This window comes from Heliangelus exortis, chromosome 6 (genome assembly GCF_036169615.1).
Source record: "Heliangelus exortis chromosome 6, bHelExo1.hap1, whole genome shotgun sequence".
NCBI classification, from domain to species: domain Eukaryota; kingdom Metazoa; phylum Chordata; class Aves; order Apodiformes; family Trochilidae; genus Heliangelus; species Heliangelus exortis.
Window position 1 is genome coordinate 26,134,114 of NC_092427.1, and position 24,158 is coordinate 26,158,271.

A 24,158-nucleotide genomic window follows, 5' to 3' on the forward strand; every position below is an offset into this window, starting at 1 on the left:
ATCTCTGATGAGATTTATAATCTTATATAATCGTTATAATCATTTTAAAATCCAGTAAGCTAGTGAAAGAAGGCCCTTGCACTGAGTCACTCTGTCTCAGCAGCTGTCTCACCTGTTCCCTCACCAAGACATCCTTATGGGATATCACTCATTAAGCAATTCCTCTCCTTCCTGCTGTTTTGTAGCTGGTGTCTACATGCATCACTCTGTGTCTCTACTGTCCTTACTCCTCACTCGTACCCTCCTACAATACCAATAGAACAAGATATTGAAGCAAGCCACAAATCATCCACATTCACAACTAAATTTGTATCACACTGGCCTGTTTTCAAGGCTTACAAAAGTGGGTGTGTAACAGCCCTATGTCACTCCATTCTCATTAACTACTGATCACATTTTTAATCTTTTCTTCCTGCATGTTTTATTCAGAGGATCTTGACATGCACCTCTCTTTTGTAAATAAATGACTGTTACGATCTTCTTGTAAATAATAACACAGAGCTAAATCTGTCCTGATGCATAAAACACATTGGTGAGATGTTCATTTTCAGATGTGTCTTTAATTCACAATGCTTATATTATGCTATGTTCTCTAAACCAGCTATTGGTCATTGACTTCACCTCAGATCAGCTTCTGCTCCTCAATACCTACTGAAGAACATTTGATACTGGTTGCTTCCACTGAACAGAAGGGTGGAGCAGAAAAATATAAGTCCCCTAGTGTTCCAGTTCACCGTGAAATTATTCTCTGTGGTTTTTCTGCTGGAGATGTAAATTCTGATGCTGTATCTCCTACTCAGAAAGTTTTCTTTACCTCTTAGAAAACCATGAAGAATAGCAAGTAAAGGAAAAAAGAGACAGACTGAAGTAGTGTTGTGCTATGCCCTAGGTTTAGCATATGCTTATCTGCATCAAACCAATCAGACTTCACTTTGTGTAGATAGATCAACAAGATGGAAAAGAACTGAAGTAAGGTTACAGGGATTTCCATCAGGGAACTAATAAATACTCAGGGCATTGCTGGAAGCACAGAAAGCTGAGCGTATAGCAGCATGGCAGGCAGGAGAGGGAAGGGATCATGGAGGGGTTAATACTGTGGGGATGTAAAGAAAACAGTGGGATGTGAAGTCAATAGCACACTCTGTAGGAGTTATTCTGAGCCCCATTATAAAGAACATGGAACTTGAGGTAGGCAGAGAAACAGCAAGACAGCTAAATCTTTGAAACAATACTGGGAAATAATATTTCTAGCATTAGAGGCAGATGAACAACTCACCGCCTTACTTCTAACTGGTTGTACTTCCTATCCTGTGCTGCCTGGGTTTGCAGATGAAAAATTCAGCTCATACTGTAGCTCTCTTTGTGAATCTGCTCCAAAGGGAACATAACAACCATGGAAGCCCTTGTTAAATGGAGAGAGAAATATAGACACTCTTTTTACAGCATCCCTTGTGACCCAAAAGGAGGAAACATATTTGCCATCAGGTTAAAAACCCAAGGCTCTCCTGTGGCAAGTCTGCAGTCCTGATCAATGGGAGGCTCTTGTTCATCCTGCAACACGAAATCTGGTGTAAATAGTTACGGTAAATTAAGCTCTTGTGAAAAGTCTTTAATTAAATAATATACTAAATTTTTATTGTTATAGTTTTGTTGCACTTTTAATTATTTGTTTATTATTGCCTTAGCTTCTATTTTTTCTTTTTTCAGCTCCAGCTCTTTCCTTGGTAATGCCTCAGGCCCTCCTCACTGCTGCTGCTGCTGCTTTTCCTCAGACTCACAGCATTACCCAGAACCTGCTGAGAGTGCCACCAAAAGAGACAGCAGGTAAAGTCCACTGGTGGGATATACTTTCAGTTACTACAACTCAAATATTTGGTTCTTGCCTGTGTATTCCATAAAGAAGTGAAAAGAGAAGGAACTGATGCTTATATTTCCCACTTTTACTCAAATCCTTCTTTCTTCAATTATAAAATATGCAGCCCCTCTGACACACAGCACACTGCAACATTTTGAGAGAACTCTGGGAGTTGAGGTGTTTGTCTCTAAAACTGAGTAACAACATGACCTTCTCCTAGAATAACATCTGTGTAAGCGCAAATCGTGTTCCACCAGTGCACCAAAAGTCTCAAGTTAACAAACCTTGTCTGAGCAGTATATTGTAACTGTTCTATAATTAAACCAGAACCCCTCTCTTCTGGACAGGTTGACTCTGCTTTGCATTTCTTTGAGTAATACACCTTCAGACCAGTGCCTTGTTTTGATGTATTACAACGATAGACTGAAGAGTTCATGTAATATATCATCACAGTCAGCTGTTGCTGGACGCCAAGGATTGAGAGACTGAGCCAGCTGTTTTTCTGATCTATTCTGGTAATGCATCACCAGATGATGGAAACTGATAATGCATTACTTCAAAATGACAGCACCCAGAAAAGAAAAGAGTCCAGAGGTACAAATCCTGTGTAAAGAGGCACTGAAAGTATGAAAAAGGGTTGCGAGATCCTGGAAAGAGATGTTGCTAATAAATCAAGTTTCTATACTACTACATTAGCAAAGTGGCTACTCAGGTACACAGAAACTGCTGTATGTAAAAATATTTCCTCTGAATTTACTTTTAACCCCAAGACAAGCATGGCAAAGCAGAAAAACTGGAAAGCTGTTTTCTAGAATCATGAGCTTCATCTCTATGGGTAGCTCTTCCAAATACTTCTTTTTTTTTTGTTAAACAGTACTGTTTATAACCTTGTATGTGTAAACTCATTACATCTCTGCCAAACCCCTGAAGAAAAAAAAGTCCTCCTCTCAAAGTTTACTTTTTCTTTATAAAAGATTTGCATTGCAAACAAAAGCTAAGAATATTTTTCTAACAGTAAGTATGCTATTTGGTTTGTAGTCAGATATAAATCAAGGAACTTCAAGACAAGTATGATTTTTGTGGCATGTGATTCTAAGTCAAAAACATTCCAACCTCCTATATACAGAGATCTATACCATTACAATTCATTCTGCTAGCTCAAATTTAATCAAAGATTTTTGAAGAGAAGTGTTGCCTGGCAGACTTCATACTAGATCAGGAAGTTTCACAGCCCTTCCTGTTCATAACCACGACAAGGCTGGCATAGTCACTGTGCCATGACTTTCCCTGCAGAACAGTGATTGTATGCTCATATCTAATCCATTAACAGTATTGCCATTTATTATGTTCACTTTTGGCACTCCAAGGAGCTGGGTGTTTTCAACCCCTTCCTGTCTTTCATCTCAAAGCTGATGCTTAGCACTTAGCAAGAGCAAGTTCCACAGAATCACATCTGTAATTTATTTCCCACAGTTGATTGTGGGTACAAAATTCCAAGTGCAAATGATCTCAATAACCCACCAATGATTTCTTGATTTTAGAAAAAGAAACACAAGAATTTTCTGTGCTTGCTTTTTCAGACCACCTCATTTCATCCCCAAGATTATATACATGATTGGCAATCAACCTTGAAGCATCACGGAATGTTTTACTCAGTCTCTGACTGCTCATCTTTTATTTTAATTTATTTTTATGGTATTTTTGCTTTTTCTTTTAAACATTTTTGCTAACGTGTATGTAGGGCAAAAGATCACTTATCAGGAGTTATGGTTGCAAGGGACCAGGGGAGAGTGTTAGGTGTGTGTTCCCTCTTTGACACCATTTTGTCACAGTTAAATAATGATCATTAATATCTCCTTGACTGAGACTTCATGGAAATTGTAGTTCTGAACATGCAATCAGCTCATTTATGGCTTAACAAGTGTTGCCCTGAGCCAGCAGTTGACTGACACTCAACCATTTTCATAAAATTCACCTTATCAGCTACTATTAAACTCTGAGATGTCTCTTTCTTGTTTAATTTTTGGCACACAACAAGCATCTCATCTGCACGCAGTACATGGAAAAACAAAAAAAAAATGTATTAAGCTCCCTTCATAAATTTGAACAATATGATAATTGTTTAAGATTATTACAGTGATAATTATTGAGCTAATAATAGTAACACATTATTTCAGATGACAATGCATTTAAGTTCCATAGCGAGATGAAGTGTTAGGCCAATGGATTTATCCTGATAACAAAATAGATCACTATTAACTATGATTGTTTTTTTTTCATCCATGCATGAAGAAATCTCCCATTGAGTTCATTGTCTTTTGATTGACTGTCAGTAAGAGTTTTCTCTACATGTAGCTAACAGGACTGGATTAGTATGAAACCATTGTCATTTTGCTATTGTCTAGACAAGTCCCAAAAGCCATAAATTTTCTTTGCACTGTAAGAATAATAGGACTTCTTGCTTTGAAAATGCCTCTTAAAAATTATGAAATGCAAGACAAATAAGGAATAAAACCAACTGTGAATCCATTAGAATTTTATGGGGTAGATTCAGGGTAGATTCATAAATGAGAACAGCAAATCTTATCCTAGCTACTGTCTCTTATATGTGGCAGTATAGAAGAGATGACCCTACAGTCATGGATTTCTACCATGAAACCAGAGCTTTCACTGTACTGATGATACAAACTTTGGACATGACAGTTTCAGACTCTGATTATGATTTTGGGCTGTAGCAAGTAGTTATCTTTTATTCTCATTCTAAAGAGTATCTAAGAACACTTTTTCAAGAGAAGGATCTTTCACACTGATCATGTTTCTGTTGGAAGGCAAGCGAGGGGAACTGTGGTGTTATAACTCTTCAGCACCATTGTCTTCAAAGAGCTTGGTATCAGAGCATAAGACTTTTCTAAACACTTACTTACCAAAGCCATTATAGTCAAAACCTCTTGAAAATCCACATATGTTTTGTTCAGTCCATCTGCTCATACCTTTCCTACATGTTAATCACCATGCTGTGCTGGTGTTTCTTACTTTTCTATACAGTATAACTTAAAAAAATATATAATCTAGGTTGAGAATATTATAAAATTATTGGGAAATTTTGATAATTGTCATGGACATTTAGTTGCTAAAAAATACATTTGACACTACAATACTAGCATTAATATGCAAATCACTGGACTATAAAATTCATTTTGGTGCCTCCAGGGCAGTATTTTTATAAATACAGAAACATAATCATACATTCTCCAGAGGACTAAAAATAATTATACAAATTTACAACAAAGCCCAAGGCAGTGTCTCTTTTTAACTGTCTGTTTTTAATATAATTTAAATCTTGTTAAAGCTTAATTACCAAATCTCTTCTGTAATAATTTAGATAGAAGAGCTGAGGTCTAAGCTTGCTGTTTGAGAGGACTTCATTAGAGAAACAAAGATACCAAGACACAGACTGACAATATAGGACAGTGCAAAAAAAAATGGTAAAGGAAAAGTCATTGCAGATGGTGATGAACAGAATATACCTACATCTATTAACAACCATATAAAGTGGAACTGAACTGTTGTCTTGTATAATGGTTATATAAATACACCAGCATATATATAAGCCTAAATACAATATTTATACCTACACATCAGTACTTACCTATATATGGTCATTTATTCATTCATCCTAGAATTGCTCAAGCTGTATCCACTTGGGAGGGGAGTTGCAGGATCGGTTCTTTCATTCTCTGTCCCTGTTCTGCAGCTATTCTGTCTCTAAGATGGTGGCTGCTCTGAGTAGTTTTAAGTGAGTAGCTCTAAGTTCAAAGCTGGCCTGGCTACAGCTTTTAGGCACTGTAGGAAGGAGGCACATTTTATAGGGAATTTCTACTGTCTGAATTCTTGTGGATCCATGTTTATTTTTTAAGGCTGCATGTCCAAACAAGCTAATCTTTCCTTGTGGCTGATAGAAAAAGGTAAAATGGCAACTTTTCCTCCTTATCAACTTTTGAGGGCCTCAGTTTTGCACACTAAATAAAGCACCCAGTAAGTAATTTAAAAGAAATATTGCACTGTCAAAACCTGTTTCTTTGGATTGATATACGGAAGATTCTGTAGCTATTACTTCTGTATGTGTTTGTCCAAAAACCCCAGCAAATGTCTTCTCTCTTTCCAATAAAGAGTAGAGCCTGTGGCTTCTCTGTGGCTTCTCTGCACTGTGGTCTTGCTGACCCCCACCCCCTCCTCTTCCCCTCAGTTTCACCTTCGCTGCCAAGAAAGATGAGGAATCCAGAAAACAGAGCGAGTTCTCCATTTCCTCTGTCAGTGATACACATTTCACCAATGTGGAGACTTCTGCCTCAGGTCTTTTCTTTGTGTCATGTTTGCCAGCTAGTGTTTAGTAACAAGTGTCACTGTCTGCTCTTCTGCTTTGAACTAGAACACATTTCTGTTGCCTTCACATCCAACTGAAAGCAGCTTTGCGTTGATTTAATTCAACCTTTTTATTATGACCACACTCACAATGAGGGATGTGCATCCAAACTTCCAGCTATTGCACAATTGCCACTGGGCATAAATTCAAGTGAATTGGCACAACATCCATTTGGGAATCAGTTCCCATTGGCTCATTCTGCCCAGTGCATGCTTTCCTTTTGATTGAAATGCCAGGCATTTGTTAGCATTACCAGTGACAGTCATCCTCATAGCATTTCTCTCTGCTTTCAGATTGTGTATTCATTGAGTGTTAATGGAAATAAGAGTTGCAAAACATTGCAGAAGGCAGTATGTTACAGATTTCACATACTTTATTGCATTAACAAATAACCTCATTTACAAATACACAAATTCATCATATTTTTAATTGATACTTCATATGCCTCGGTTTTTCATAGGAGGATAATGCTGAAGTTTTAAGATGTCAAAAATTTGTCTTTATTGAATTGCATAGACTGCTCACAAGTCTTGTGGCTTTCATATAGAAATGGTATCCTTCAGAGCTGGAAGTATAGCATATATAATACATCTCTTTAATTTGTAAAATCTTGAAATTTAAATCAAGTGTTAAATACACTTGCACCTGTGCAATTGAATTTGAAGTTGAGGGGTTTCCTGAGCTGGACTGGGTTCTAAATATGTTGATTTCATTGGGCTGTAAGTACATCTGCTTCTAATCATTGTTTGTCACGCAGCATGACCACACTGGGTGTGAAAATGGAAGTGTGCTATTTTCTAGGTTGTTGCTTGTCAGTAAGAATTTATGGAACAGCAACAAGAGTCTGAAGATGAGCTTGCTAAAGTTGACCCTACTCCTAATCCAAAAAATGCTGCCTTAAAATTTTTAAGTTCAATCTGTCTCACTTTCTTGCTCTAAGGTAGAATGACTGGAATTTTTTTCCCCAGTTACAAGTTCTGTATCTATACTTCTTACAAATGAGCTTTGTAATTGTGTCAACTTTCAGATAAACCTTGATGGAGTTGAGAACTTTCCTGAACCTACTGAAGCTGTAACCAATCTGACACAGCACCATGGGGCCTTATGTCTCCAGGGGGGAAAGTCCAGAGGACCAAGGCTGGAAAACTGCAAAGGTATACTTGGAGAAGATAACTGAAAAATTGATGTGTGCACATTTAAGAAATGTGATTTATTTGAACAGTACAACTAAATGAGGCTTTACTTCTAGGCATAGGTTTTCTAGTGATATTTCAAGAAAATATCAAAGATCACAGAAAATGCAGGAGCTTGTCAAATGCCAAAAATGTTCTCAAGTTAATTGCAAGCCCCTTTGCCATCTTATTTCTGCAAAATGTGACATATATAAACATTGCCAAAGAATGCACTTCTTAAATGTCAGTATGCTTTTTGGAAACAAAAGCTGCAAGATGTACATTAAAAACTCAGGTTCCCCAGATGGGGGGTGTCACAGAAAACTTTTCCCAGAAGAAGCTTCAGAAATTTCATCCTAATATGTACTAATAATGCAACTCTCTGACAGCTCCTGAGAGTGCTGTCATTATCAGGCTTGTTTGGGCTGGGCTACATCAGACAACCACAGGCTAAAAGCTCAGGGTGTTCAGCCTTGCTTGCTCTAATATACTTTAGGCTGGCAGTCATGAGAGAAGCCAACAGCTTCCCAATAGTGTACCCTGTTCTTGCCATGCCTTTGAAACCCACAATTCCCAAATAATATCCACGTGTTAAAAGGCAAAAAAAGCTCTTGTTTGCTTGAGATTTGGGAAATACTAACTTTTATCATTCTGTTGAGCAGCTAGTGACAGCAGTGCTGAAATGCCAAAAATGTAGATAGTGGAAGGTTTTCAGCATACCTGTTTGCATTGCCTCTTCTCCTTTGTGCTGGATTCCTCTGTAGCACACCCTGTCCATTTGTCACCAAGAAATAAGATACAGTGACCAAGAGAAAGTTGCTTCAAGTGAAGGATTAATTTCATACCACATAAGAAAGATGGCTATTGATACTGCATGAGTGGGACACTTATCATGCTGATGAATTTCATGCAGCTCATAGTGTCAGGCACCAAAGATTCAATTTCAACATTGCATCCTTTGCAAATCTTGCAAGCTCTGAGACCCAGTTAAAAACCAGCACATTTTGGAGTTGAAACTTTGCCTCACGAGATGGCATGAGTAGAAGAGTAGATAAATCAGCAGTCCTTGCTCACTGGAGAGATACCAGAAGACTGGAAAACTGCCAATCTAGGCCCTATATATAAGAAGGGACAGAAGGACGATCTGGGAAATTACAGTCCTGTCAGACTGACCTCAGTACCAGGGAAGCTGATGGAGCAGATCATCCTGAGTGCCATTATGCAGTACATGCAGAACAAACAGGTGATCAGGCCCAGACAGCATGGGTTCATGACAGGCAGGTCCTGTTTGACTAACCTGATCTCCTTCTATGAGAGAGTAACCCACTTATGGGGTGAGGGAAGAGCTGTGGATGTTGTGTGCCTTGACTTTAGCAAGGCCTTTAATATGGAGTTAAATCCAGCAGGTGACAGGACACGAGTGGTGTTCCCCAGGGCTCAGTGCTGGGGCTGCTCCTGTCTAACATCTTTATTGATGACTTGGATGGGGGGATAGAGTCCACGCTCAGTAACTCTGCAGATGAGACTAAGATGGTGGAAGTGTTGATCTGCTTGAGGGTGGGGAGGCTCTGCAGAGGGAGCTGGACGGACTCAATCGATGGGTCGAGGCCAACTCCATGAGTTTCAGTAAGGCCAAATGTTGAGTCCTGCACTTCAGCCACAACAACCCCCAGCAGTGCTACAGGCTTGGGGAGGAGTGGCTGGAGAGCTGCCCAGCAGAGAGGGACCTGGGGGTGTTGATCCGGATGAACATGAGCCAGCAGTGTGCCCAGGTGGCCAAGAAGGCAAACACCATCCTGGCCTGCATCAGGAACAGTGTGACCAGCAGGACCAGGGAGCTGATCCTGCCCCTTTGCTCTGCCTCAGTGAGGCTGCACCTTGAGCACTGTGTGCAGTTTGGGCACTGCAGTATAGGAAGGACATTGAGGTGCTGGAGAGGGTGCAGAAAAAAGTTAAAAACGGCTGATTAAGGGTCTGATGAACAGGCCTCATGAGGAGAGTCTGAGGGAACTGGGGCTGTTCAGCTTGGAAAGGAGGAGGCTGAGGGGAGACCTTATTGCTCTCTACAACTACCTGAAAGGAGGTTGTAGTGAGACAGATGTTGGCCTCTTCTCCCTGGTGACCAGTGATAGGACAAGAGGAAATGGGGTCAAGCTCCATCAGGGTAGGTTCAGGTTAGATATTAGAAAATAATTCTTCACAGAAAGAGTGGTGAACAGAAAGATTTGGAAAAAGCTGCCCAGGGAGGTGGTGTTGGCACCATCCCTGAAGGTATTCAAGAGACGTGTAGATGAGGTGCTACAGTGGATGGTTTAGTGGTGAGGGTTAGGAGTTGTAGGGCAGATGGTTGGATGATCTTAGAGGTCTTTTCCAACCTTGATGATTCTATGACTCTGATTCTATGGTAGAATATAAGCTACTTTCTGTAAGGTTGCAGTCCTCAGTCATTCTGTAGTACCTGACACACTACTCATTCTGTGAGTGATGTTGTGACAGACCCCAGTAGCAAAACTGCAATCACATTATAGCAAACTTAGAGTATTAAGTATGTTCAAGCCTCCAGTCTCTGCTCTTTTCTCTGGTTCTGCACCACCTAGCCTGGGTTATCTGAGGTTAAATGAACAGAAAATGTAAATTTAAAAAGCTCAAAATGCACATCAGGAAAAAGATACATTTCCCATATTAGACTGCAAAATTCTGTTCTGAGTTAGGAAGTAAGCATACTAGCTATGCCTTTTTTTAATTTGGTGGTGTTTTAAAGGACACCTTTTACTTTAATTAGAGTAATTAAAAAACTATGGTTGAGGTGAAGAAGATACCAATAGACAGTTTGCAGATTGCTCTTTCCCCCTTGGTTCAATGGAAAGTCAAAGGCTTATGCTATGGATCCTTTCTAGTTTGAAATTGTTTGAGACAGGGATATGGGGTAGCACCTGTTTATGTTTCAGCCTCTCCAGATGTCACTATCCATATCTTTGAGAATATAGCCCTGGTCTATAGAATATAGCATGGTCTTCCAGTAAGAGGAGCAAGTAGAAATTTGTTGATGGCCATACAAAGTAAAAAAAAATACTGAAATGAAAAAGGAAAATAATTGACCATCATAGCTGACTGTAAAGCTGCTGAAAGCCTCAAAGAAGTATGGGATTTTCAGTGGTTTTTCAGGCATATTCAGCATGCTTTCAGGCAGTGTCTGTGCAGAGCTCCACACACAGCCTTTGCACAAATCATGTGGAGAAATACAAAGCATGTCAAGAAACCCTATGTGTGGAAATCTTGACTACTGCATAGGTGGAGTTTTAGTTTATCCTCAGAAATTAATCATTAATAGTTTTGTAATTAGTTATATCTCAGGGATTATTCATGACACTTCTTGGAAAAACCCAGTTAGACCTATTGATCAATGAAGAAAATAAGATAAACCAAGTTGTTGCTGAAAATTAGGTTAATGATTGACCCACTGGAGTTAATACCTCATGTAAATTAAACCTTTAAAAGCTACACTTCTGCAAAGTAATGAATCTGAAATATTTTGTTACTTTGGTTACTTACTGATCAGTTTCAGAAAAACTAGTCACTGGTGAATAGAAGAGATACATTACTGCACATTTGAAGTGGAGCTCATACTAGTAAACCAGTCATTAGTTCAAATAAATAATGTTTGTCTCCAGAGATAAATTGTTTCCCATATCCTAGAACAGCTAGAATATCCTCAAGATCACAAATGTTTAAAACAAGTATTTCAAAACACATTATTGAGATATGCAATATTTGCATAGTTTACACGTAGAATGAAAGCTGTGTTATTTTTTTCTTATAAGGCTTTTATTGGCACATTGCTACATTACCCAGAAGAGTTGATGAGATCAGAGAACAAGCCTACATAAAAAGATCATGCCTAATATTAAAGATACTCAGAACTGCATCCTTAAAAAATCCATCATTATCCATTTGGAAATAATAAAGAGGAGCATTGGGAAAACAGTATCCTGCAGTCAGTCTGAACATGCAGACATCAATTGGACTTGCTCATGCAATGGAAATGCCAGAACTGTTACATGCTGTATATTGACAGTTATACTGTAGTAAGAATGCAGTATTTCCCCAGGATGTCCTTCAGCACTTGTAATTACTTTTTCTTTTTAACTAACTTAACAAAATAATGAAATACGTTACTATATTTTGCTTTATACATATGTGAGGTTACTTACTTCATTTTCTCTGTACTAGCTAAACCTCAGAACACTTGCATGTGGGAGGTTGCATGAGGGAGATATGGAAAAAGAATGGGGGATAATAGGAGGACATGGAGATGTTGGAGTGTGTCCAAAGGAGAGACACAATGATGATCAGAAGGCTGGAGCACTTCTCCTATGGCAGGCTGAGAGCGTTGGGGTTGTTCAGCCTGGAGAAGAGAAGGTTCCAGGAAGACCTTATAGCATCCTTCCAGTAACTACAGGAGGCTGAAGAGGGACCTTTTACAAGAGCATGGAGTGATAGTACAAAGGATGATGGTTTTAAGCTGGGAGAGGATAGATTTAGGCTAGACTTTAGGAAGAAATTTTTTTGTGTGAGGGTGGTGAGACACTGGAACAGATTTCCCAGGGAAGTTGTGGATGCCCCATCCCTGGAAGTGTTCAAGGCCAGGCTGGATGAGGCTCTGAGTACCCTGTTCTAGTGGGAGGTGTCCCTGCCTATGCAGGGGGGTTGGAACTGGATGATTGTTAAGGTGCCTTTCAGGCCAACCCATTCTATGATTCTATGAAAGAATGACTTTTATTTTCAGCTTCAGTAAAATGAAGCTTCAACTTCAATAAAGGGAAAGGCTGGAAATAAGAACAGATTTAGTGTCAAAAGAAATATCTAAACTAGCAGTCAAAATAGATACGAAAAGCAGGTTTGAACCATTTTTTCCCATTGCTAGTATTGAGCCACAATTTATCAATCTAGTATTTTTGTGACATATATTAAGTTTTTCATAAGCTTCAAATTTTATTACCTGATTAGTAAATCCTCAATAAGGAGTGCAATTCTGCAATTATTGTTAAACTATAAGACAACATTATCTCCATGAATAAGAGTTCAACTCAAAATTCATGGAAGCAAAATTCCACCTGCTGCTGCACAGTTTGGGCTGTTGACATGACTAGAGTCCAGGAGATAGTAATTAAAACTAATTTTAAAATTTTGCTTCTTTCTGCTCTTCTTTTGCTAAAACTAGTAACTCATGCTTATAGCCAGAAAAAAAAAGAGTACTAGAGAAAAAATTATTTGAACGTCATAAATTATTTTTATACTGAGAGACTGGGTTGTATACTGTGGCTATGCTTCATTTGGAGGGTTCTGACCTTCCAAAAATAGATCAGCAGTGTAGTCTCTGTACAGGAAACCAGAAGATCTGAATTTAATCCTGGTTTTCTCACTGATCTGCAGGGTGACCTTGGGCAATCTGTGTGCCATTTTTCCTCCTTACTAAAATGAAAATAATAATACTTATGGCCTTTGCAAAGCACTTGCAGAGCAGAGCATATGAATCAATATCGTATTCTCCTTAAGTATGTGAAATAGCAGGAGGAAATTCTTCCCACTTGCATTAGTGCACTTTTAACATTTAGAAATGTGAAATTATAAAGATTATTGCATGGGAGGAAGAAGCTCAGAAGTGTTCCCCTAATCAATAAGTTCCCAGTTGGTATACAAAGAAAAGCAGGACTAGGGTAATGTGCCACTTAGAAAGAATAAAATATATGTTTTCATTGTGAGTATGGTGCCTACCAGTGTAGCCATACTGTATTGTTTTGCTGGTTTTCTTGCTTGTGCTGCTGTAGATAGAAGGGGAAAGCTAGAGGGAAGCTCTTTGGCCATGTGTGCATTCCTTGTTCTGCATGAGGGGACTTCCTTCCCCTGGGATGCTGCTGTAACCTCCCCCAGCAGGTAACCAGCACAAGTTGTCTTGGCACAGTATGGTTTACAAGGATGGCAGCAGCCACAATTATTCAGATGTGTCCATAGGCCTAGTGACCTTCAGTAGAGCCTTTTTGTGGTCCCTTCAGATGGATGGATTGTGCTTGAGTGGTGTACCTTCTTTGTATAATTTCTCTTTGGAATCTGTAACATCATCTTTTAACAATCACTGCACAGGCCTGCTGTCATGTATTGTGGAGACTAGGTGAGTTTTGGCAGTAATTAAAGTATTTTAAACCATCTGTTTAATTGCATTAAAACACACTGATGAGCTTGCACTGTTTGAGTGGTTTTCAGGAAATTATTAGGCTAAAGCAATTCCCTTTTGGCAATGTTTAACTAATTCACAAGGTTCTGTGAATTACAGCTGATCTTTATACTGTTTGTTAGTCCTGCCTGTAGCAGAGCACTGCTTGCTGCTATTGACAGCTTCCTCCTGTTCTTGTCTCTCTGTTCCCCTTGCTACCTGCCATTGAAGTGGAGGTTTTGGGAACAGGGTATGAGATGGGAAATGAAATCCATCCTCCTTCTTTCCCAGCCCACTTGGAGCTTTGGCCCTGGGCAAAGGGGAAAGTTTGTGGCCATTAGTGCCCATGTGTTCTGTCTCTGTGCCCACCATACATCACTTGTCACCCAAAGGACCAAAGCCACTTCTACCACGAGGGAATGGTGAGTTCTTATCCTGTGAATCTGACTGCAGCAGCATAATGGATTTTCCCTTCCAGTTGCCTCTTACAGCTCCTCTGCTGGGAGTACCTGCTCTCCCCGGGATGAGACCCTGTAACAGAGCACAAACATTCCTTGTTCTTTCTCAGTGGTGGCTTTAGGTGACATAGCTGTGTGGCAAGGTGGCCCTTCCCAGGTAAGCAGAAGTAGCTTCCAGGCCCAGGTGCCTCAGGAACTGTTCATAGGGCAGCAGGTGAATGAGGACATGGCTGTTGGGAGTGCTCTGGCATGGTCACCTGGGGGACCTTCCCTGCAGGACTGCTGTGGAGACACAGGTCAGGGATGGCAGCTGCCCATCCCAGCTCCTCCAAAAAGTGAAGGCTGCAATGGCTGCAGCCCAGAAGGCAGAGTTGGTCATTTGTGCAGCACACATGGCTCAGTCACCTCTCTGCCAGGAAAAAGGCACTGCAAATGCAGGTGAGGCTCCTGAAGAGACAGATAAACATTGTAGACTAGTGGGCTTGCTTTGATTTTCAGTAAACACAAATTAAAGTCAATCCTTTAATAGGCATTGGAGTCAACCCATCATGAAGATTGCTTGAATACTCCATCCCTGCCACGAGCACAAGAGTCAGAGGGTAGTTTGTACTGAGATGAAGCCCCACCCTTTCTATTCATAAATCCCACTTACTGCTTAATTATACTGCCTGAATGTCTCCCAAAAACCACTGTGTAAGTATCTAATAATAGGAATTACAAATATTGGGATAGTATGAGGTAATACCATTCGATTATCTCAGCATAAAATAAAGTAAGATTGCAATGTTTATCCATTTTGCTTGATATATATGCAAAAAATGAAAATTTGCCGTTGGGTGGGGTACAATGTTTATGATTAAATGCTTTATTCATACTTGTATGTCAATCTATTAGTGTGCTGTTAATTCAAATGTTACTATGATGTATTTTATCGCCATTAGCACATTTATCACAGGTAGATGTGAAACTTACCCAAAGGTGTACATTCTCATTACTGATGAGCAGCCTATTCATCTTACTGGAGTGTAATTAATGTTAGTTACAATACTTAATTTTTCACTGTTTGTCATGGTGCATATTTAGCATTTCTTCTGTCCTTTATCAATCTGCTCTCCTATCATATGAGCACATCAAAAAGATGTATGTAAGTATCTGACTTGCTTTGATGCTTAATTTTTATAATTCTACAAGAACTGCAGTATTTTATTCTTATGCGATAGTCAGCAGTTAGTTAAAAAACAGACTGTGTGATGTTGTCCACTGCTTTGGCTTCAGGGTTGGTTTTGTTTGGACTAGCATTATAAGAACTAGGTATTGAACTGAAGTAGGTCACACAATGATGACACTGGTGATCACTTGCTGCAGTATTGTGCTGAGCTTATGTGAGGTTTTAATAGTTTCAATTGTTCTCCTGGATTTTCAGTTATATTTTTTGTACCATTAAGAATGCTGGTAAACATTTTGTATGAGTAATTCTGCTCTGAAAACAGTAGAAGCTGTGTCTGAAAAGTGTACATTACCAGGTAAATGCGTGTTATAGCAGCTTATTGTTATACATGGAGAAGCATTGCTTTGTCAGTAGAGCCAAAGCAGTGGTGCAAGAGTAGAAAAAGATATGGAAGCAAGGGAAGTTAGTGGAAGCAGCTCAGTGGTGCAAGAGTGGATGTTACGGCTAAAGTGCCAAACAGCAGGGGAAAACACACTGTGCAGAGGTGGGTAAAAGGGAGTGAGGTCTGAACACATCCTCAGATTTGCTCCCCAGCACTACAAAAAATCCTGTTGTACTGGAATCCTAGGATAAGTCCCTACTTTTCTATTGGTCCCAGGAAAAATCGCCTTAGCTGAACCCTGGGCATCAGAGCAGTTTTATTTCTTTGTCATCCAAAACTCCCATTAAGCTGGATTGAAAGATGACTGATCCTTCTATTAATAAGTAATAAATAAAATTCCTTGGAAAAAATATTTAAGCTGGATCAACCAAATGCTTCAGGTCTAGGGTTGATGCAGAACAGATTAGGATAAATTTCCTCAACATTTTAAGGAATTCCCTCTGAGAAAAAGCACAGCAGTTCTTTAGCTTCTTAATTGGTGGACTTTACATTTCTAAGGAATTTTGACAGTAATCAAGCTTGAAGGAATTTGCTGTTATTTCATGTGAGATGACCTCTTTTTAACCACGGACTGAATCCTACTGCAGTCTACTGTTCATGCCAGACATGAAACTGACCCCTTCACATACCCACCATAATGAAAGGGGTCTTAAACTTCAAGCCAGCAAGCATCTCCCATTGCTGCACAACAACCCAGAACTACTAGAAAATCCTTAAAAGAGTCTATCTGTGCTCCTTGGATTAATCATAATTTCCTTTTGGCCCACCACAAATGAAGCATAAGGCAATCAAACACAGGGATTAATGTATTTCAGTATGAAAATTCTATGGGGCCCAAGGACAAGATGTAGATTAGTAACAAACTGAAAATAAAAACACCTATCTAGGTTTAGGCATTTTAAACAAAATGATAGTTCAAGGCAATCCATAGTGACTGAAGTAAAATAATAACCTCTAATGAACAAAACTGAGAATTTTTTTTCCATGGTACAAAAGCAATGCTACGTGACAATAAGCTGTATTTCTGTGACTGCACTGAAGCCTTTATATTAAAAAAAGAAACCCCTTCCTTTGAATTTTCTATGTTAAAAAGACCAACAAGTTTTCCCTCCATCCACCACTCAGCCCTGAGTCATCTGAATAGAAGGAATTGCTAAAACTAAAGTATTATAAACAGTGACCTTGATCTTATACCTACTTTGACTTACAGAGAATAAATACAAAAAAAAAAAAATGAAGTTGCCTTTAGCCTTTATAGCATTACAAAACTAGTTATAAAAAATAGCTGTAAAGCACACCAAAAAGGTGAGCATTTCACTCAGTTTTGATTGACCATTTTGCTTTCAAAAGGAATTTATAAGAACACTCAGGAACAATGAACATTTGAACTCAAAATGATCCAGATTTATTTTTAGCCCAAAAGAAGAGGTCTCAATAGAGGTATTGATTTTCTAGCATTCATCCAATATTGCTCAGAAAATGGACCTGACCTTGCAATCCCTAGTGAAGACAAGGAAGCAGTCATTACAGTCATGGGGTCCCATTGATTTTAGTGGGATTACTTGCATAACTCAGAGTTTTCAGGATACAACACGGTGTCCCATTAGCAGTAAGACCAAGAATATGTGGATGTTGGTTCCACTCAGTGCAGAAGGGTGTGATTGACCTTCCTGTTAGATATTCTATGTATTTTTCATTTTCTGACTACAGCCTTGTGAGTAGTATCAGTACTCCTTCCATCTTGAGTAGTTTTTTTACTGTATCTCCAGATGTCATTCTGAGCTCAGAGCTGATGGCTGTGCTTACAGCTCACTTTTCCTTTGGTTTTGTTTCCTGTGATGAAATAAGTACTTTGGGCAAGGCACTATGTCTCACTTTATTTTTTTATTAATTAGTATATTTTGGAAGTCTCCAGGGCCAAATGGGGAGACATTGCTGCAGTTTGCAAAGTAAACAGAGAGCAGATGGAAAGCTAAAGTCCGTAAGTCTTTTCCCAAACAGAGTTTCTCCTTAGCCCTTGGGAGGCTTCTTCTGCCCCATGGTTCCTGTAGGAATGTTACCCCAGACCATCACTGCTTGGGTGGATAGATATCTAAATCTCCTAATTGTCACTGCAAATATCTTCACAGCCATTTTACATGAATTTGTTCTCATTACAACCTTGTCCTTTATTTCAAATAGCTCTTCTCCTTCCTTCTTCTTCCTTCCTCAGTATTTACTCACTGATGTGGCTGTGGTAAAGAGTCACATCTCCCCTCTGCCTTCATTTTGTTTCATTAAATGTGAGGAAGGTGGAGGAGAGGTGTGCAAGAAACAGGGTGCCTGGATGTTTGTACAGTGCCTTGCACAATTGCCCAGTCATGGTTCAGGGCTCCATGGGCTGACTTTGTTTCAGCAGTGAATAATAATGACTCTCCAGAGCATGTTGCCTGCTTTATTCTGGATGGACACCATTAATTCATTCCATTTTCACTGAGTTGCAAAGCTTTAGTACAAGAATACTAGCAATTGATTCTTTTTGTCAGTGATATTTTCAAAGAAATGAAGAAATGAAATGTACAGTATATTTCAGTTTGCAATGATCATTCTGATGTTCCATTTGCAATGGAAATGAGCATATAACATATTCATGTGTACAGATAAGGAAAATGACAAACATTAACAACCCTTGTTCTATTCATTTGTAATATTCAGTAAGGAAAAACTCCCTCCATTCCATAGTTCTTAGTTTTGTTTCAGTAGCACAATGCAAAAAAAAATTGATATGAATTAATGGATAAAATATGCTTAATTACTTTCTAAGTTAGTTTCCTGAAAATTACTATAATCTAAAACTCAAAAAAGCTTTTAAAATCAGCTAAAATATGTAATTCCATGCCAATTTTATTTTAATATTCTTTTATATGTGTATCAAAGATAAAACTGTTTATGAAATCAAAGAAACCAGAGAGTGTGTGTGTACACACTTCCAGTCTGTGGCCAAGCAGGCTTTGATGTGCAGCTCTCAGCCTGTTTAAGTGGGCTGCAGTGTTTGCCTTATCAGTGTCAGTCAGTTTCTGCACAATTTAATCTGCCACTAAAAAGAAGTTTTTTGCTCTTATGGATATAAAACAGTATGTCAAGGATAAATCAGTGCAGCTCACCTTCCTTAAAATTTTAGACACAACCTGAAAATGCATCTCTTTTCTTCTCTCATCTCACTGGGATGTAAACCTAACAATCACAATTTTAAGATGAGGAAATTGTTTTGAGCAGAAATAAATTGTCCTGCCAGTATTGTTTCATGGGGGAACATTAAGGCACACTGGGCCTGGGGTTCACAGCTTATGATATCTGGCTTTGGAGGACTAAAGTGAAAGTAAGAACATATAGAAAAAGAAGAATAGGAATTAAATATAAGTTCTAGATGGTTCAAGTGAGTTGCAGTGGTTCAGTGACAGACATCTCAGAAACCTGCAAAGAGGCTTTTTCTCCAGCTACCTTCCCTGGTGCGTCACTGTCTCCTTACAGAGACCCCGAGGAATTATTCGCTGTGAGCGTGAAGATTCCCTTTTTCCTCTTTTTTTGAAGTATCTAAAGATACTTGGCTTTAACTTACAGCTTATATTTCCTGAACAAAAAAAAAAAGAAAAAAATATCTGTGTTTTTCTCTGCAGCTGCCAGGAAAAGGAAGTCCATTATTTGCAGCTGATAGGGGAGCAGGAGAGGAGGGGTCTTTTGTCTGCTGCTGCTTCCCTGGGGTCTGGAGCAGAGGCTGCTGCTGGCTGGGAAGGGAAGGGATGGGTTGGGAAGGTTGGAGCAGCTTACTGCACCATCATTTCCCAGGGCAGCCCACAGGCTGCCTCTGACATTCGTTGCTTCCCATGCTGCAGAACAGGTCTCTAAACCTAGGACGCTGTGAATGCCTCAGGCAGGAAAAAGAAAATAGGCTGCCCCTCAGGAATGTGAAGCTGAGGCTGCCCTGCCCACAGCCCTCCTGCCTGTTCTGGCAGGGCAGGGGACACCTCATGGCATCTGCCAGGTCTCTGCACATGTGGCTGCTCCAGGGCAATGCCACAGGTGTAAAGTCCCTGTGATCAGCTGCTCCCCATGGTGACCCTGAACAAGTTAATCACATCACCCATCTTGCAGGATCACACTACCACAATATAATTAATGTGGGCCCTCAAGGATAGATGGAGACATCATGTATTGATCACAAGGAATCACTGCCAGTCAGCCTTTCTGTTGGTTTCAGTCCCTGGGATGTGTTTTTAAAAATATTGTATGATTCAAAATTACACCTGTAAAACCTACAAGTAGAAAATTACTGTGTGCATTTATCTTTAATAACAACCTTGTGCATATTTATAGTACTAGTTTAGTAGAATGTGTTATACTAGTTTGTTTCCCAGTCTGTTTTACATGATATTATTCATTAGTTGTAGTTGTGAAATGGTATGAAATATTTTTTTATATTGCTTGTTTGTAACAAAGGTTCTTAATACCTTTTCATAATGAAAGGGGATAAATGCTCACATGGCATATGTGAAATTGTGCTTGTAAGAGCACAGAGCGTTGTCTTAGGGTATTAAATTAGCATTTGGTACTGCTCTGCTTTGTATGTATTTCTAGCAAATGTTTCAGCTACAAATCACTATAATACACCTGTATGCTGGTTCTTCAATTCATATAGCATTTAAATCCTGCCAATACTGTGTCTTATAAATATAAATATGCAATTTAATTTAATTCAAGCACGCAACACATAATTTTTGTTCTAATTAAAATACGATACTGCAATGTGGTAGCTGCCTAGGGCAAACAGGACACATCACATTGCCAAACCAAAGGGAGTAGAGAGACAGTTCTGGAGGCTGGCAGGAGGAAGGGGCCCAGCCCTCTGAACCCACAGCATGGGGCATCAGCAGAACCCTGCCTGCAGGACCCAGGGAGCCCAGGCCAAGGGCTGCAGGGTGCAGCATCCCCACTGTGCTGTGCTGCCCCTCTGGCCAGACCTGCCTGGGCAAGGGAGCAGAAATAGCACAACCAGAGACAGCTTTGCTGCTGCCCTGTCCTGTGCTGAAGTTGGCTGATGTGCAGCAGAGCTCCAATAGTTCTGGGAAGGAGGAACTGCTCAGCAGCAGCAACTCGAGGGATTCCTATCACGCGCTCTCAGAACCGAACAAAACAACACAAATAGACCTTCTGCATAATGACTCAAAAACTGTTAATGGCCATCTTTAGTAACATAGCAACAGCCAAACCCTTGAAAAGAGGAAGTTTTCATTGAGAAAGCATTTCATTTTAAACATTGAAATTTGGTATAATGTAGAGTATGAAATAAGTTTTGAAAGGAAGCTGATGATTAAGAAGAAATGCAGTGGGCATTTAATAAATGGAGGAACCGCAAGATAATTAACTGGCATGCATAAAGATTCATGCTTTATACCAAAATTTTAATTTTGCACATAAATGTGCCTGATGTAGGCAGCATTTAATCACCTAGCTGACAGGAGTAACTACTTTCATTTAACCTTGACTGAAGATCATGAATTCTAACAGGTTTAATTGGATACATCATTTAACAGAATGAACAGAGCAAATTTTTCTCAATTCATAGGTTCTGATTGACATGCACCAGCAATAAGGCGTTGCACAATTAAAGCTGATCTGTATTCCTGGCCTGGGCAGCAATTGCCATAGTGATGTGACACTGTTTGATCACTGTGGCACTGAAACTATACTGAATTTCCCCTTGTTTTGAAAAGGGCAATGCTTTAAAAAAAGAGAGCGAGAAAAAGAGATTTTGGCACTTTATTTTTTTTTTTATACATTAATCACATTTATATGCACAAACTGTAAGGGAAGGAACTTGTCTTGTTATCAGTAACTCAGAGGAAAGAAGGAAAAATGGTATCTCCTTTTATCCATTTAGCACATTATTTACTGAAAGTCAAAAATGTGGATAGTCAAATGAATTGTACCACATTAAGGTCCTGGCTGTTCTGGGCTTCCTTTTGAATAGGCAGCAGCACTGTGCAGCTCAGCTCCTCATTTTGACATGATGCCTCATAGCATCTCTGCCCTTGTCCAAACCTGTTCCCCATAACTTGCAGCTGAGTAGGAGCACTGAGAAGGGGTGCTCAAATTGCAAAGGAGGTAGAAAAGGGTAAGAGGAAAGAGGTGGTACCCAACAGTGAGCTATGTACCTTTCCTGGCATGCAGTGATTCACATGATAAAGCCTTGAAAAAGAATTCGTGGAGGACCTGACAGCTTCCAGTTCCCCATGTAGCTTCAGTCTATCCACACACCACCATTTTCACTGCCTCTGGCACCTTCCACAAGCCCTGGGCTTGACCTTCATGAACTGGAATTGTTCTTCCATTGTTTAACCATACATATATACACAGATCCTCTATGTGGCTGTTGTCCACTTATATTTTCACTTCAGATACTGCCCTTTAATTTTATTCTTTTACAAGAAGATTTGCTGAATATTGAATGGTCTGAGGGCAGATTAGCACAGCCAAAACTGTAGTAAAAAAATTGCTCCTGAATGATCTGCTAAAAGCAGCTTCAAGCAAGTTCCGCTCCCCAGCTGGAGAGCTGCAGCATCCACGCTCAGCACAGCAGGTAGCTTTTCTGCTTTTTCTCTCTCCATCCCCTTAGTTTCGGTGCCTATGTGCTGGGCCTTGATCTCACTTGCAGACCCATCGCTGCCCATTTGTCAGCTGTCATTTGTATATAGGCAATGTATATACAGATCAAGCAACAAGCTTCGTAAGAGTCCACTGCAGTGGGAGACAGAAATCTCACAGAAAGCTGGAATCCTGTTGCCCCAAGGAGTAAGCTTTAAAGTCAGGATGACAAGATGTATTTATAAAGCTTATTTGGTCATTTTAGAGGCCTCTGAAATTCAATTATTTATATACCTTTCTCTATCGTAGGTATTTCCAGTATCATTCATTATGTAGAGCAGAGGTATTTGCCAGTATAATTTATCACTCACTAAGATTTTTAATAGTTTCAGGTAAATACTCGGGCCACATCCCCAACCTCTGCAGCCACGTGAGATGCCTTGGGACCACAGCAGACGATCGTCTTCATGCATGGCAAGTTCCCAGTTTGTTCCAGGCTCTTCCCTGTGGAGGAAGGAGGGCCAAGAGTTGGTTGTGCTGGCAGGGCACACTCCAGCAGTGCCACTGCCTGCTGGCACAGAAGCACCTTTGGACAGGAGGTACCATGCCTTGTGCTGAGCACTCCTGTGGGCTAGTGGGTGCTGCAACACTCCAACTGAGCCCTTATTTAAAATTTGAGCCCCATTTATAAATGTTTGCTGTGTAATTTACTCTGTTTCCAAACCTTCTGAATAACATATCTGTCTGTCCTATCACCCAGTTCCTTTTTATGTCCTGTAACAGACACAGGTCCTGCCTCACGCTCTCCTTGAGGAAGCAGTCGGGTGCTTTGAGAAGGTCATTCAGTGTTGCTCTAGGGACATTCCCAGGTGCACAGAGCTGGTCAGCAGCACAGCTGGGATATAACACAGCCCTCTCCCAAGAGCCATGCTCAGCTTTGACTATCCCTGGGGAATACAGCTGAGTTCAGGTGAGCTGCATGGGCATTTATTTGCTGGTAGGATCACACCACTTTCACGTTTTGTTTACTGCCTGAACAGCCCTGGGTTCCAGCCACTTGCACCCAGTGGCTCTTAAGTGCCTCACTATGGGGAAGGTCTTACAGCACCTTTCTGATCTTTATCAGCTCCCCAGCCAGGTCATCTTCTGCCCTTAGCATCATTTGGGGGCTTTGCCTGCAACTCTCCTGAGTTGCATGTTGATCTTGCCTTGTCCTCCTGCTCACTCATCCATGCTGAATTATCTTCCGCTCCTCCTCCCTCTGGGAATAACTAAGGCTTTGACCCAGCAGGACTGTTTGTGTGCTTAAATGCTTTGATGGACCAGACACTGAGCTGCTTGCTCCCAAATCTAAGGTGCTGGGGACTTCAGGCTACATTTTTTCAAAGAAGTTTGTGCACTGGGAAGCATAGTCTAACTGAAAGGCAGCAAATGACACTAACTTGTACATTATCAAGTATTTTATCTATCATCTTTAATCATTCTCTTTACTTTCCAAACAGCCATCTTTGCAGATCTCCCGTAGAGTATATACAGCTGTAATAAGAAATAAATTTCATCTCAGAATCCTCTGGCAGAAGGTGACATTTCTGTTTTACTGATATAAGATCGGGTTTGTAATTTCTTTATGAAGGCTGTTCTGAAGAAGTGGGGGAAATCAGCAGACAAGCCACATTTTTCCCTGGGTTTTCTCAAATCCACCATTGGACCGTGGCCTAGACGGAATTCTGAGCATGGTTAATGTTTACACCTTTCTTGCACTGTGTAATTTAACTTTCAGAAATACAAAATGGGACAGGAGAAATGTT

The 24,158-nt window shown here is 40.0% G+C and overlaps 1 long non-coding RNA gene across 3 annotated transcripts; it reads left to right on the top strand.

Moving 5' to 3' along the window:
- The first annotated feature begins 1,754 nt into the window (after positions 1–1,754).
- Positions 1,755–24,158, top strand: LOC139797675 (uncharacterized). Of its 3 annotated transcripts, XR_011726548.1 has the most exons (5): positions 1,755–1,824; positions 7,306–7,432; positions 22,737–22,949; positions 23,134–23,320; positions 23,853–24,158. It is a non-coding gene; the product is annotated as an uncharacterized lncRNA (long non-coding RNA). The 3 variants fall into 3 exon arrangements; XR_011726547.1 differs by having other exon boundaries at positions 23,134–24,158; XR_011726549.1 differs by lacking the exon at positions 1,755–1,824 and adding an exon at positions 6,099–6,208 and having other exon boundaries at positions 23,134–24,158.